A 14,284-nucleotide genomic window follows, 5' to 3' on the forward strand; every position below is an offset into this window, starting at 1 on the left:
ATTGTGGAATTCTAGTGAAGATGCCAGGGTCACTGGATGCACTTACAGACAATGTTTGTCTGAAGCACCATCCCTGAAGGTACTTGGAGCAAGAACTTCGAATCCTTACAAACAGAAGTATTCACTTTATATGGCATCTTCTGAAGCCTGGCAATGTAATTTTGTGAAATAAATTTTTAAAAAACCCAAACAAACAACCCAAAACCCAAACCAAACACACACAAACACATGGTAAAACTACAGTTAGTTATGAGTTTATTTGAAGTAGTTTCTTTGATTTCAGTCTGATCCTAGTTGTTATAACTTGAAATCCAAGTATAGGTAAGTTCCAGCTTACCAGGTGAGTAATGTAAACAAATGTCAACACATCATCTGTCTTCAGGATTTACCAGCTAACTGTTGTTTCTGAAATCTTGATGTTCCCAGATGTTTTTCTAACGTGCCAGACAAATAAATGGCAGCTACTGAAGTATTTTGCTTTTGTATTTGGTTTGGTTTTTCGCTGTGAAGTTCTAGGGACAGGAATGTCTGGTGCCTAAGGAGAGGTGGAGCCTTTGACTTGTTTGTTTTTCCCTGCCAGTAATTGATTACAAAGCCAAACTGTTAAAGACTTCAAGGCAAATAACAAAAACATTTTTGTTCCAAAGCAAACGGAAAAATTATTTTAATTGGATGTTGAGAGTAACTGTAGATAGTTAAAATGCTTTCTGTGCTGTTATTGGGCATTATTTTAAAACGTGGTAGGATATCTCTTTTGCTGATAAGCATTGTTAAGGTATATAGTAGTGGGATTTGGTTGTGTTTAATGCAGTTTCATTTCCTAGCACAAGGATTATATAATCTATGTATAGTTAAGCCCATCAAGAATTTGTTTCTCTAAGGCTTACTAAGAACTAATTTTTTGGGGCACAGCTGTCACTGGTGGCTTCTGCCCACTGTCTCAGAAATACCATTCTTCAAAAGCTAATCATATTTCATTCCACAACCAAAATATTGAATCAAGGAAGATACCAAGTATCTTCCTTAATTTTATCATACTAGGGCTTGTCAGTTGTTGTCTCTTGCTTGTTTTTTGTCTTGTTTTTAATTAGAATGAGATTTCTTCATGAAAAATGAAATTAATGTCTTCTGCAACCAAAATAAACACCGTATGTTCAGGGAGAAAGGGACCAGGAAAGATGAAGATGGTGTGGCAGCTGAAGCTGACTAGGAGGCAAAATGAACTTACTGGAAACAGGGGCCAGGTGAGAACAGACTGACTCTTACCTTCCAGGGTGGGATCGCGCCGTTAAATTCAATTGTCTGGTTTTAGCGCTGATGATGATGTTTCAGTGAAGCTAAAAAAATCTGTGTAGGTAGCTTGTGCGTGCAGTGTCACACACTGAGCCTCACTCATTTCTCGCAGATGCTTGTCGTGTTTTTTAAGGAAAAAGGTGGCAGGGTGAATGAGTTGGGATGCTCAGAAGAAAAAGCAGCAGGCACAAATCTTGTGATCTCTTTCTTAGTCATGTAAAGCTGGCATAAAGAAGCTTTGTTCTTGCAGTTGAAGATGGTGGTACGAACTTCAGCGTAGGTGTTGAGTGCTAATTGCCGTCTGAGCTTTGAAGCTTGTGTCAGGATTTTGGGAGCAACCTTGAGGTGCCATACCACAGGCTGCAGGAGCCCCCGTTCCGCCTCGGTGAGAACTTCCCTGTGGGACTCTGGGCTGTTGTTGCAGGGCACAGTGCAACAGGTGACATTGGGAAGGGGAACAGGTGGGCATCTGAGGTGGTTTTGGCTTCTGGGGCACAACTTGGCTTCACTCGAATGGCTCTTTGGCATTAGTACCTAGAGACTCCAGGCAAATCTCATCACGCATCTCTTGTTCCTGCTGCTTATCTAGTGCGTGTATGAGGATGACACCCTGTCAGCAAGCACTGGTTAGGCAACTCCAGAGCCCCTGTTCTGCAGTCTTCAAAGCTGTCATAGAGCTCCCTGACCTCTCTGCAGCTTTGTTCATGTAACGTGGGGATCTTGCTGCCTGTGGATTTGTTTTGGCCACAGCTGACCCTCAAAATGAGTGAGGGCCTTAGAGAATGTGTATGAAACGTGCACGTTTGGACACGTCTACGCCAAGCATGAGCTGTGTACCATGTCTTGAAGGAGTTCAGTGCTTGCACAGGAGGCTCAGATGCAACCTCACAGCACAGTGGCTGGGGTTGTCAAGGGGGCTTTTCTGTATGTTAGCTCCAAAATATTTTCTATCTTATGGATGGGTTTATCCCTAGTAAAATGTCATGTATGAATAAGAACAAGGCATGTGGCAGGTGTGGCCAGGGTGCCATGTCAAGGCTCTGAGTGCATCCCTGTGTAGCCCTGTGCCCAAAGGGCATCCCGTGTCATTTGAGAGTGACACTGTCTACTCTGGTAGCGCTAGAGGGGGCCCTAGGACAGAGAAGAAGAAAAAGGAAAAAAACCCAGAACCCCCAACCCCTGAAATGGATGGGCAGGATCTATCTTTAAACTTCTGGAAGACTGAATTACATTGGTGCTTTCTAGTTCGTTTACACCTAAGGGCCCTCTGCAGTTGTACTGTAGCGTATGTCCTTTTCATACTTACATAGTTTGATTCCAAGCAGAGGGAATGAGAATCCTTATCCACTCCTTACAGGATTCTGTCTCATGTTCCTGGCCATAGCAGGGCGGGGGGGTGTGAAATCTCAACTTAGCAGGAAAACACATCCATTGTATACTTGCCTTTTACATGAAAATGTTTGCCTCATAATTACGTTTTTTCTTCTTTTTCTTTCCCCTATAAAAAGCCTACTGGATGTTTTCAGTTTTCTTAATGTGCAGCACATTATAATGGGGGAGGGAAAGAGTATCTTTTGACGGTTAATCTTACATAGAGAGACGCAAATAACACTTTCAGGTTTGTCAGCGTAAATCCTGATTAATTCAGTCTAGCTCATAGCAGTGGCATGAGGTTTGTACCAGTGTAAAACTCATGGATCTATAAAGTGTTTTGAGATAGCTTCATTAAAGTAAAATTCTAGTTGGGGACAAAAATGTTTATGAAAATCATGGGAGAAATATGTAGCTTTCACGCTTGGAAAAAATCTTGTATAACAGCCTCTGTTATCTGAAGTAGCCGGGAGGTAAGATCGAGTCCTGGTGTCGTCCTGCGGAAACGCACATGGACCAGGATAGTGAGATGGAGCTGAGGCCGTGAACTGGTGGCAAAACCAGAAAAACAAAGTCACTTCTACCAAAGGGAAAAGTAAAATCCCGCTTCTGCCTGCATTTAAGATTTATCTGCACAATTAAATGATTGTGTATATGGCTTGGTACAGAAGCATTCAATTATAAAATCCCAGTGGGATGAGCACTTTGCGATGTCTTTCTAAGTACATTGTCTTATTGAAGGAAACTGCCTATCTAAAACCAAGTTATCGTATATGGTAAAAAGTAGATTTGCTTTCAGATTAGACAACAATATCCCCCTCTCAGTTTTTATTTCTCAGCTTATATTTTCTCTCCCTTCTGTTTCAGAGATCCTGCAAACAACAGTGAATTCCAGTATAAATGGAATGTGTTGAAAACAAAGTTCATATATGGTGTAAGCATATGAGAACCACAATGTATTGGTATTAATTTAATTTTAATTAGAGGGATATTATTCTAACTACAAGTGAAAGGCCATTGGCAGGCCAAAGGCATTTTAGACACAGTTCTTCCTGTGTGAATTCTTAATTGTCATGTATAACTACAGTTAGCTTAAGAACCTGTCTTACTTATTCACATTCTTTTCTTTTTATTGTTCTGAGGAGATATGACAGATACGGAGGGCTGTTCGCTAGAAATAATACGCAACTGAGTTTTATTTGCAAATACACATTGCATGAACTATTATCTAATATAGCACTGAACATGTTACTGTTCAGTAGTAATTAGTAAAGGATGTTGTTAGAAGTGTTCTTTGATTCCTTATAATATAAATCACACCAGAGAGATAATTTCCTGAAGTTACACACTAAAATGTGTGAAGAGTCACATTTTCTCTTCTTAAGTGCATGGGTATATATAAATATAACTCCTTCAAGAAGATTGCAATGATCATTTTCTTTTCCTCTTAAGAGATGGCACTAGATGTATTCTCAAAGAATAGCTTAACTTGTTAATTGAGCTGACATATAAAACCACCATGCCATATGAATGTCAGAAAGCAGTAGTTTGAATATGGAAATGTGTCACTTAGGAATGTCTAGACTGTATATTAGATTTCCATTAAGTTAGAGTGGGTTAGGAAAAAAAAAAAAAAAGGGTTTAGAAATTCATAGTGGAAGTTACTGAGCTTACAACATCAATTTGCAACGCTGTGCTCTCAAGTAATCAGTGCAAGCTCAAATAAAACACAGTGCTGCTACCACTTTCCCAATAGACGGCACGGCTGGAAATGCTTCCTATACTTAATAAGTAAATGGGCTTTCTTGGGAGCAAAACAAAGAGCCTGATGTGTTGTCTCGCAGCAAGTAGCAGTGGTACAAGATGATTTTTAGTTTGGCTTTCTTGAACATAATAATAGCTTGGGTTTGCACATCGTAAAGTTCTGCTGCAAAATGAAGCGTGGGAGTTTCTTGTTGATGATTGGGATCTGTTGATCCCTTTGCTTTGCTGCAGAAAGAAGCATTTAAATTCTGCCAGTGCGGTTAGAACCAGCCATTGGTATCTCGGCACTGCGGCCAGCTCACATTTTAGTTGTGAGAAGACAGATGTGGGTCTTTCCATAGCAGCCAAACAAGCCGAGTGCATTTACTGGTACACTCTTGGACACACCGTGATGCTTTTCATCGTCTCTAAAATCCATCTTCCCATGAACTGAGCAAGGATTCTCCCGCAATGGCAAGTTTTACCAGGCCTGTACTTCGGAAGTTGTTACTATATTATAGCAGGTTTTCTCACTGTAAGAAGAAAAATGAGAAAGCAGTGCAGGATTCCTAGAAATCCAGCAGCCTCAGAGGCATTTTAATCCCTCTGTGTCTTCCAGTGCCGCCCGCTGGTTACCAGTCTGTCCCAGTTCAGCGGGGGTGGCAGGTGCCCGGCCTGGTCTGAGGGATGTGGGACAGGGGTGTTGGCAGCTGGGAAGGGGCAGACACCAAGTCCTGCGACAACTGCACGTGATGCACATCACGGCTCTGGGGATCTTACCGTCTGAATTGATGAGTCCACTTTTAGACAATTGATAATTCAATTTAAATGTGAGAGTGAGTCAATAGCATGTGCTTATATGCACTCCTGCTGCATTTGCTTTTTTAATGAGATTAACTCCCTGCAATTTCAGCAAAACTCAAATATTTACATTACCATTATAATGCCCAGTTTGTGTGCGTGGTCACATTTCAGTAATGGCGACGCAGATCTAAAGTGCAGCAACTGTCGTCTTGTTTAGTACTGCGAGGACAAATGGAAAAGTAAATGCAAAGAATATGAAAATATGTAAATGCTATTTCCAAGTGCAGAGAGTCTGCTGGGGAAGAGGGAGAGAGGAAAAGGACAATATTTCATCTAAAATATGTGCCTGATTCGACTAAGTACCTAAATATAAATGACTACTGTTGATTTCAATGAAGATAGCAAAGTGTATCAGCAGCTTATATTTCACCTTGGGCTTAAATTGTATACAATTTATTTAGTGACCTAAAGTATTTCTACAACTGAAATTTCCATCGAAAACAGGTGCTTTAAAATAAATAGACTCAACTTCCTTAGCACTTGCAAACTCGAAAGTTCACAGTTAACCAATGGAAAATGTAAAAGGCCCAAGAAAGGTGAAATTATCTCTGCTGAGTAAAAATTTCAGCCCAAATGAAATATGTAGGAAAGTGACTATGAAGAACAGACTTGGGTATGGTAGGGTGTGCTCATAAAATGACGATATAATGTGAGCTTTTTGATAACAAATCAATCGGAGTAAACGGGAACAAACTGTAGTTTTAGAATTGTGCTAGATTCATTTGAGAGCAGTACTAAGGAAGTCAAAATTCCCCCAGTAGTTCTCCATAAAATTACGATGGCTGTGGCATATAGACGAACTTTGGAGAGCAACTGACATTATCTGTGTAAGTTGCAGGAAGGAAGATTATGAAATGAAGTTCTGCTTAGTGATACCTGGTTTTGTGTGACACCTGGACCAGGGTGTTTATTAGGAATACCATGTTCTTTAGCAGCTTTTCTCTCCTGTCCTCCGTGGTTGATATTGTTCCAGCAAGGAAATCCTGGTGGCTTTCAGAACAGTAGCAGCAGAGCTGGTGGAATTTACTGAATATGATGGACTAGGAGCTGCCTCCTCCTTAGTGTCTTCTCTGTCTGGGCTTTGTCAATATTCCCTTTCCACACCTATTTCATAGTAACACCATTGATTTATTGGTTCAGTCATAAGGGTCAAAAGAACTGAGTTGTGCATCAGAGCTTTTCCACTAGCTGGTGACTTTTGCAATTAACCATTTATCTTCCATTTTCTGTCTCAAATAAATGGAAATTACTTGTGAAAATAAATAATATTAAAAAGGGAAGAGGAAAAAAAGAACCAAACAAACCAAACCACGAAAACAAAAAAAACACCAAGTGTCCACTGAATTTGAAGCTAGGACATTTTTGTAGATCTTCGATTGCTTATCATTTTATATTCGGCACCATTTTAGTTAAAACTATGGCTAAGCAATGTTGGTTTTTTTTTTTTCTATTGTGAATGAGTGAATACTAATATCTACTAGGAACTGCTCCCACGGTTGAGTTACACAAGAGTGATACAGAAATTCACCTGAGTTTTTGTCATGGTGAATAACAGAGCTTCGCATGAGCAGAATTCTGGAGAAGACTAATAAGTATGCAAGCTCATGCAAGTATAGAACATGCTCAGTTTTTTAGAGAGTCCTTAGCTCTGATTGCTGAGGAATTGGGATAATTCTGTGCAGCAAAACCAAGTATTTTTTTCTAATCAAGACTGACTTGGATTTTTCAGTTTTTCCCACTCCTCGGTTGAAATTTCCTTTGTCTTGTAACCATTTAACAGTATGTTACTAACCATCCATTATGTCCTGCCTTACTCTCTTTCAGATGAAAGAGCCACGTAAAAAAAGAATTCACCAACTCCTGTGACTGAATTTGAGCGATAATGTCAATGGAATTAACACATTGCCATTGTTGAATGGTCTCCTGTGGCTATATAAACATCAAGGTAACACGTTTCCAAAGCAGAAGGCAATACTGCTGTGATACTGTTGTTTTGAGAATATTTCCCTACTGCCAAAATACTGATGTATATTTAGTATTTTGCCTGGTGGAGGAGGATGATGTTTAAAAAAAAAAAAGGTTGATTTTGTTGCTTTTAGTTTTGCTGAATTCTGGTTTATTTGCTGAAGAAAATGTATTACGTTGCTAGGCTAAACGTGGGATGAGAGCACGATGACCTCTTATTGGTAAGTACATTTAAATGACAGCTCTCTTAAGGGCCTAATTCCATCTCTGAAGAAGATCTTCTGGAAAAGCTGGGGCAGAACTGCCTTCAGGAAACCCAGGATTCCTCAGCCTGGGGAGAGGTTGCTTGAGAATAGTTGTCTCCTGCCCTGGCTTCAGCCATCAACACAACTTCTATCTCTGAGGCTTTTATCTCTGAAATAGACTGAGGCTTTTAAATACCTTTGGTATGTTGCTGAGTAAAATATTGGTAAGATACAAGTTTTGGTTTTAATTTTGAGGATAGCAAACAAATCGTGAGGCCAGGCTAATCAGGTAACTTTTTAACTGTGATAGTCCCACTATGGGCTCATTGTCACTGTCTCACCTAAGGCAAGAGAGAAATAACTGATGTGGATGTTGCACAGAAACTGTTTGTAGTTCCTTGTGCCACAAAACCATCGACAGTGGCTGCACTGCAGAAGCCAGAGCTGGTCAGTTAGGACATGCAGGTAACAGTGATGATTTCCTTTATTATGAGTTTCCTGATCCTGGGTGCAAATGGAAAAAGAAACTGTATTTCTGCAAGTATCCTTTCATTTGTCTTCAGGCAAGAAAGAATTCAGGCAGCAAGTGTTAAACCAGAACCTGACAAGTTCTGTTCCTAAACACCCCTTGTTATGTGAGTTTTACTTCTCTGCAGTCACCTTTGAACAATCAGTCAATGGTTTTGCTGCATTTCTACTGCTCAGAGACCGTAACGCAGGTACCGAAAGGTGGGAAGTCAATCTCAAGGCTGACCTCACCAGGCAAAGACAAACATCCCTCTCCGGGATCCATGAGACGTACCCACTGCCTCTGCCAGAGCTGAATCCACTCTGGGGAAAAGGACTTTGGTTTGCAAAGCTGAATCTGGCACTTTCATGAACATTAGGGCTGAAACAAGACAGGGAGGAACTGACCATCCTAGTTTGCTGCAAGAACAGCTCTGGCCTGGATTCCTCGAAGGAGAAGACTTCAGCGCGGGGAATGTTCTGTTTCTGAACTGCTCTTGGATAACAAGGGATAGAAAAGAAAGTTGTGATGGAAGGAAGGAGGAGCTGCCCATGGCAGGAGTTTGTCAGGACATGGAAAATGGCTTGGTGAATCATGAACACTGTGCATGAGTTAAATAAACCAGGTGGACTTGGTTTGTGTCCTATTTTCTCCTGTGAGGGCTGTTTGGAGCACTCTGAAAGCAGAGAGAACAGCCAGTAAACTTTGTGCTTCAGAATTGCAGAGAAACAGCTTATTTCATGTACGGATCAATCTTTTGTCAGCCCTAACACAGTGGCTGATGGCTTTAGTGTGTCTGCTGTCACCCAAAGGCACTTCTTGGGAGATGAAACCCAGTGGCTCAATAACTTGACACCTTCGCCATCACTCTGGCCTGGGCTTAGGAGTGGGGAAGAGGAGTGCTCTGCCAGACTCAGCAACATTTAGATTGCAGTCGTGCCTCCCGTGGGAGGAATTATGATGTGTGGAAATCTAGGATTTTATTTTTGTAAATCCTTAGCTGGGTACAAAAGCTGATGGCAGGACCCCTGAGCCCAGCAGGAGAATACCAATGGCAGAAGCAGATACAGCCTGGTACATTTTTATTTTCCTTCACTATGTCTTACCTTCCATTTTTTTTCCCTTCTTTCTTTCTTTCTAGCCTCACTTTTCCGTATATTTTTTCCTCCACCTACCCAGTTTTTATCGTCTTTTTTTTTTTTTTTTTTGGCAGGTACGCAGGATCTCCTGAACAAGTAAGAGACAGCGTCTTCTGAAGAACAGGAGTTATGGAGCCTTTCTGCACTTCTGCTCTAGCGTTCTTCAGGAAACCTGTCTGCAGGTGGCTCACAACACCAAGTGCCAAAATGGGCACCTGCTTTGTGACAGCTGCAGCTTTGGCCAACAGCAAATAACACCAGTGACAATGCCAGGTGGGAGAAGGGGGTCCAGCATCTGAGTCACCTAATATGCTCGTGATTTTATCACCTCAGACTATAATAAAGTAGTTGTATGTATTTACTGTGAGACCTAAACATCTAGCAGAAAACCCTGAACGTTGCACCTTTGGACAGTGCACACTACAAGTGAGAAGCTGTTGAGAAGGCTGATCCCCTTTCCCCAGATGCTCCATCCAGAATTTCCAGCTCTTAGGAGTCACTGGAAGAAAGAATCAGTTTCCTGCCAGAGAATTAAGATCACCAGTAAAGCTCTGAAGCAGCAGCATCTTGTAAGAGAAGCCTGGACATTTCCCCATGCTTGAATCTGTGTCACATGTGTGGTCCTGTCATAACCAGTACTTAACAAGTGTGTGTGAAACAGATCTAAAGACTTGCATGATCTTGCTGCTGGTGTTTCCTCTCTAACAATTTTTTTAACCCAGTTTCCTGGTTTCAGCCCAACTTGGCAGAAGTGCAGAAGTCGCACGGATGAGTTGGGTCGTGTGGGGTTTTTGAGAATGCTCTGAGGCAATGGCTGCAATGTGAGTAAACATAACAGTAGACCACGGGGAATCCAAACAAGAAAGCTCCTTTTTAAATGCCTCAGTCATGAGAAGGAGCATCAGTCAAAGCTCAATGGGCCACCAGGTACATGCTGTAGTAATGCACAGTGTGAATATTCCTTGCACCCTGTCATAATCTGTTTTGGTTTTTTACTTTGTATTAGGAGGAAGAAACTGAGCAGCACCAAGCAGCAAAGCAAGCCAGCAGCGAGGAGGAAGAGGAGTACCATCGGCTCCTCGGTGGTGAGTCCAAACCTGTGTTTCAGGCAGACTTAACTCCACTGAATCTGACCTGGCAGTAGCTCCCTGCGGAAGCTTAAACCAGTAACTGCAGCATTAAGGGGTGGCAAAACCAGTGACCTCATTGTTGATAACCATCTAATCTGCGCTCAGAAAGAGTGCTTGCTCTCAAATATGACTTCATTTTCCTCCTGCACACTCCCCAGCACTCTTCTTAGCAGAATTAAAATATTTCCATTGAATTTGCATTATATTGTTGTTTGTATCTCCATTTGGTCAGCAGGTGCAGCTTAGGTTGTAAAGCGCTGGTCATTTAAAAACAGTTTTGCCGTCACAACAGCAAAGATTGTGTTTCTAAGAATGGTACCTATTATGTGTGCGTTAGTGATCACGAGGTTAGAGAGGAGAAGAAATTGAAGTCATTTGTGCCTAAGTAGCTGAAATCCAGTATTTTCAGTATAACGCAGTCACTGCACACCTCTGTTGTCCTCAGTCCCAGTGGAGCTTGCCTGTATAACTGTTCAGATAGCTCAAAGCCATGCATTGTCCCTTGGTTTCCCAAGGAATTGCAACCAATGTATTTAAAACATTCGAGTGCCCAATATTCTTAACAACTTAGAAGCATTTGTCCACTATAGTAGGGCTATTTTTTTATTTATTTTTCTAAACACATCTATCCAAAATGATGTTAGGCTTTTATATTCACAGCAGGGTGCGTGGTGTGGTGTGGTTTAAATATCCCTTTAATCACTAAGGATGTAATAAAAACAAGAAGAGTTCTTTGAGCTGCAGAGTGTTACCCAGGGAAAAATCCACTCTGGAGCTTACAAATGTGAGCTGAAGAGACAAACTGGGCAATAAAAGCTACAACTACGGACCAAACTGGCTAAAAGTTGGTCTGTAGCTGCTCATCAGGAGCTGAGACTTGGAGGGAGGGGGAAAGGCCATTCAGCACCTCCAGAGCCATAAGAGCCAGGTCATAAACATTTCACAATCTGCTGGGTAGGGGGAGGGAGCGCTGGGTCTGTGATCCTGCCTGCGGTTTGTACCCTGGCCCGTGACTGCAACAAAGAATGAGTAGGAGGAATTTGCCAATATGAAAAGAATGGAGGAAAAAATCTAGACAAATTAGGGGTAGCTGTGATTGATTATGTCACTTCATGTACGTTTATGACAGCTGATTTGAGGAATCTGTGAAACCTGATGGGTGCTTTCTTCCATTATTGGGGATGCTGAAGGATTCTTACCTGAATATTTGTTACCAGGTGATGAATGAGTTGGGTGAGAAAAAGTGCAGCTCAGAGTTTATCCAAGGTCTTTCTGCTTAAAATGGATACATATTTCCAGCTCTCGGTTACTGGCTTCGAACTTTCCAAAGATTATGGATGTCCCATCATAATGTTCTATGTCAGCTTTCAGAAACTGTCTTGCAGGACACGAATCTATCTTGGCTTTTTTGTTGTTTAAACGAGAAATCCTATAAATAGCTCAGCTCAGACTCTACAGGTTAGTTAGACATGCTGGGGGTTCTGTTTTCTTCTTCCCATGACATGTCTGTTTAGTTGTATGTACCCTATGGTTATATAAATTTTTACAGTTTTTTAAAATTACAAATAATACTGTAAAAGGAAAAAAATTCCAGTGATAAGATCTTAGTAAGATGAAACATGATTTACTGTAAAATGCTCTGAATCATAATCTACTGTGTATGATTTAATTGTTCTCTCATGCTTTCTGGTAATGTTCATTATCTTTCTCAAAAATCTCTCCGGAGTTGTTAATGATGTTGGAGGAACTGAGCTCTGCTGAGCTCTGTAGAGCTCGCAACAGTTTTTACTTTTAAATTCCAAAACATTTTAATCTTAACAGTTTTCATTTGCTCTTTGAAAACAGTTGTTTTGATCGGGAATTAAACAGTTTATTTTCTTTTGATCAGGAATTAAACTGTTTATTTGATTTCCTGTTTTGACTAGGGCCTGACTGTGATGGATGGAATATGGAAACTTCCTTATGGAACTGATAGAACAAATCTGTCTTGGCAAAACCGAGTAACTTGCAAACTGACTTGCATGATGGAAGTCTGGCTTTTGACCTCTTGGTTTCATGGCTTTATAAATGCTTGCACACCAACAAAAATAATCTTTTGCAGAAACCAAAGTAGCATGACAGTGTATATGCAATCTCAAAAGTCCAAAAATTTAGATACAAGCTTCTGGGTTTGGGCTGCTGCTTTTTCCTGTAAAGATCAGCTTTTTAACCAAGATTGCTGCAGCATTGTCAGCTGGGCTGTTCAGCAAAATCCATTCTGCTCGGGATTTTTTTTCCGGGCTCAATTCACGGTTAAATAAACTGCCAGCAATTTTTAAGTGCGTGCACTTGTATAAAAGTATTTATGTGTGAATGTTAATCCAGAGCTGTTTGCCCGTTTCCTAAGGCTGATCCTTTAGGACTCCTGATGGAGATGGGTGGGTTCTGGCAGGGCTGTCCCGGCTGCGGGCTGGCAGAGGAGCCTTCCCCATGCAGGAGAGGTGTTTGCTGCTGCTCGGTGGCCCTTCCCTGTGCTGTCTTGCAAAGCCGTTCTTGCTGCTGGAAGGTCCTTCCAGGATGTACTTTTTTGTGGATTTGAGTGGGACACAGTGCTGAGCTGTGTCTGGGAAACACAATGGGTTGACAGGAAAACCCTGCACCTAGCATCAGGAGTCTGTGAAGACTTGAAAAAGCTCTAGACAGAAATATTTTGCATTTGACTCTGGACTGTAGCCTTTGAGGCCAAACTCAGCCTTCAGTGTTAAGTGGCTGCTAAGTATTTCCCTTCTTGTCTCAATGCTAACTAACTGCTGGGACACGGTGCGGGGGGGCTTGTTCCAAGAGGGCGGATATGATAAAGGGGAGACAGAGGAGCATCCTCTGTTTCTTTAGTTCAGGAGCACAGCTTTGTGGCCACATACCTCAATCCACAAACCCGCAAGAGGAAAAAGCCTTGTGTTAAACTTATGATGTACAACTTTTCACTTACGTGAGCCTCTTTTGCACATTCCCTTCCAAAACAGATGCTGTCACTGCTGAAATCCAGCCTTCTTCAGGTTGGATGCAGGCGTGGGGCCGGTCCCCACACCCCCTGCACCTGGGTCCAGAGAGCCTGTTGTGAATTAGCATGAAGCTGTTACCAACAGGCCCTCTCCAACCAACTGTTTTGGTTTTGCCAAATGTGATTTTTGCTTTCTGAGAGCGCAGGGAAGGATTGGGGGTCATACATTTTGGGGCTCAGCATGGGGTTTTCAGCCCCACAGAGATCTGCCTTCTGCAGGGCCCCTCGCAGGGGTCCCAGGGTAGGGTTGCCTCGCATGGCAATGCACATGTAACGTGCCTGAAGAGACGCCGGACAGCTTTTCCCAGGAAAAAACAGTCAAACTCAATTGTAAAAAGTTGAGGGGGGGAAGATGCCACTTCCCACCATCAGAATAAAATGCTGCATTATATGAGCTGCCATAGGAACTGGGTAGGAACTGTTCCTTATGCTACCACATGGTAGGAAATTATATGTGCTACTTCTTCAGAGGATCTCAAAACACTTTGCAGGCTTCTACCGTTGCTGAGGCTGCCCACAGAGACTTGCTCCTAGAGCTGCCCAAATTCAGGCTGTGCCCACACTGTCAGGGCTTGGCTGCTCTGTCCTGACCCTCCCTGCTCCGGGCACCCAGCTCAGAGCTGTCTGAGCAGTTGCACTTATTTCCTTTTTTTTCTGTATGAGATATTGGTTACTAAGAAGGGCAAGGAGTTGCATGCTTTGAGGCAGGCACAGCCGTAATAGTTTCATCAGGCTTTTTCTCTGAAAAAATGCAGCATTTCCCCCGGCCCTGTGTGCATAATCAGGCCCCGTTTGCTCCGCAGCAAGCTGAGCCTCTATTCGAGGGGCAGGTTTGTGGATTCTGAAGCTGTCTGGGAAGTCTGAGGCCACTTCATGTTTTTAATTAAGCATGAAAATGCATAGCTATCAGTGTAGGGCTACCTATTTATTTTATTTGAGGTTCTGTTAATGACACGCTGTCTTTCCACATTTTCAGTGTTCATCCC

Source organism: Caloenas nicobarica, chromosome 16 (genome assembly GCF_036013445.1).
Source record: "Caloenas nicobarica isolate bCalNic1 chromosome 16, bCalNic1.hap1, whole genome shotgun sequence".
Classification (NCBI taxonomy): Eukaryota; Metazoa; Chordata; class Aves; order Columbiformes; family Columbidae; genus Caloenas; species Caloenas nicobarica.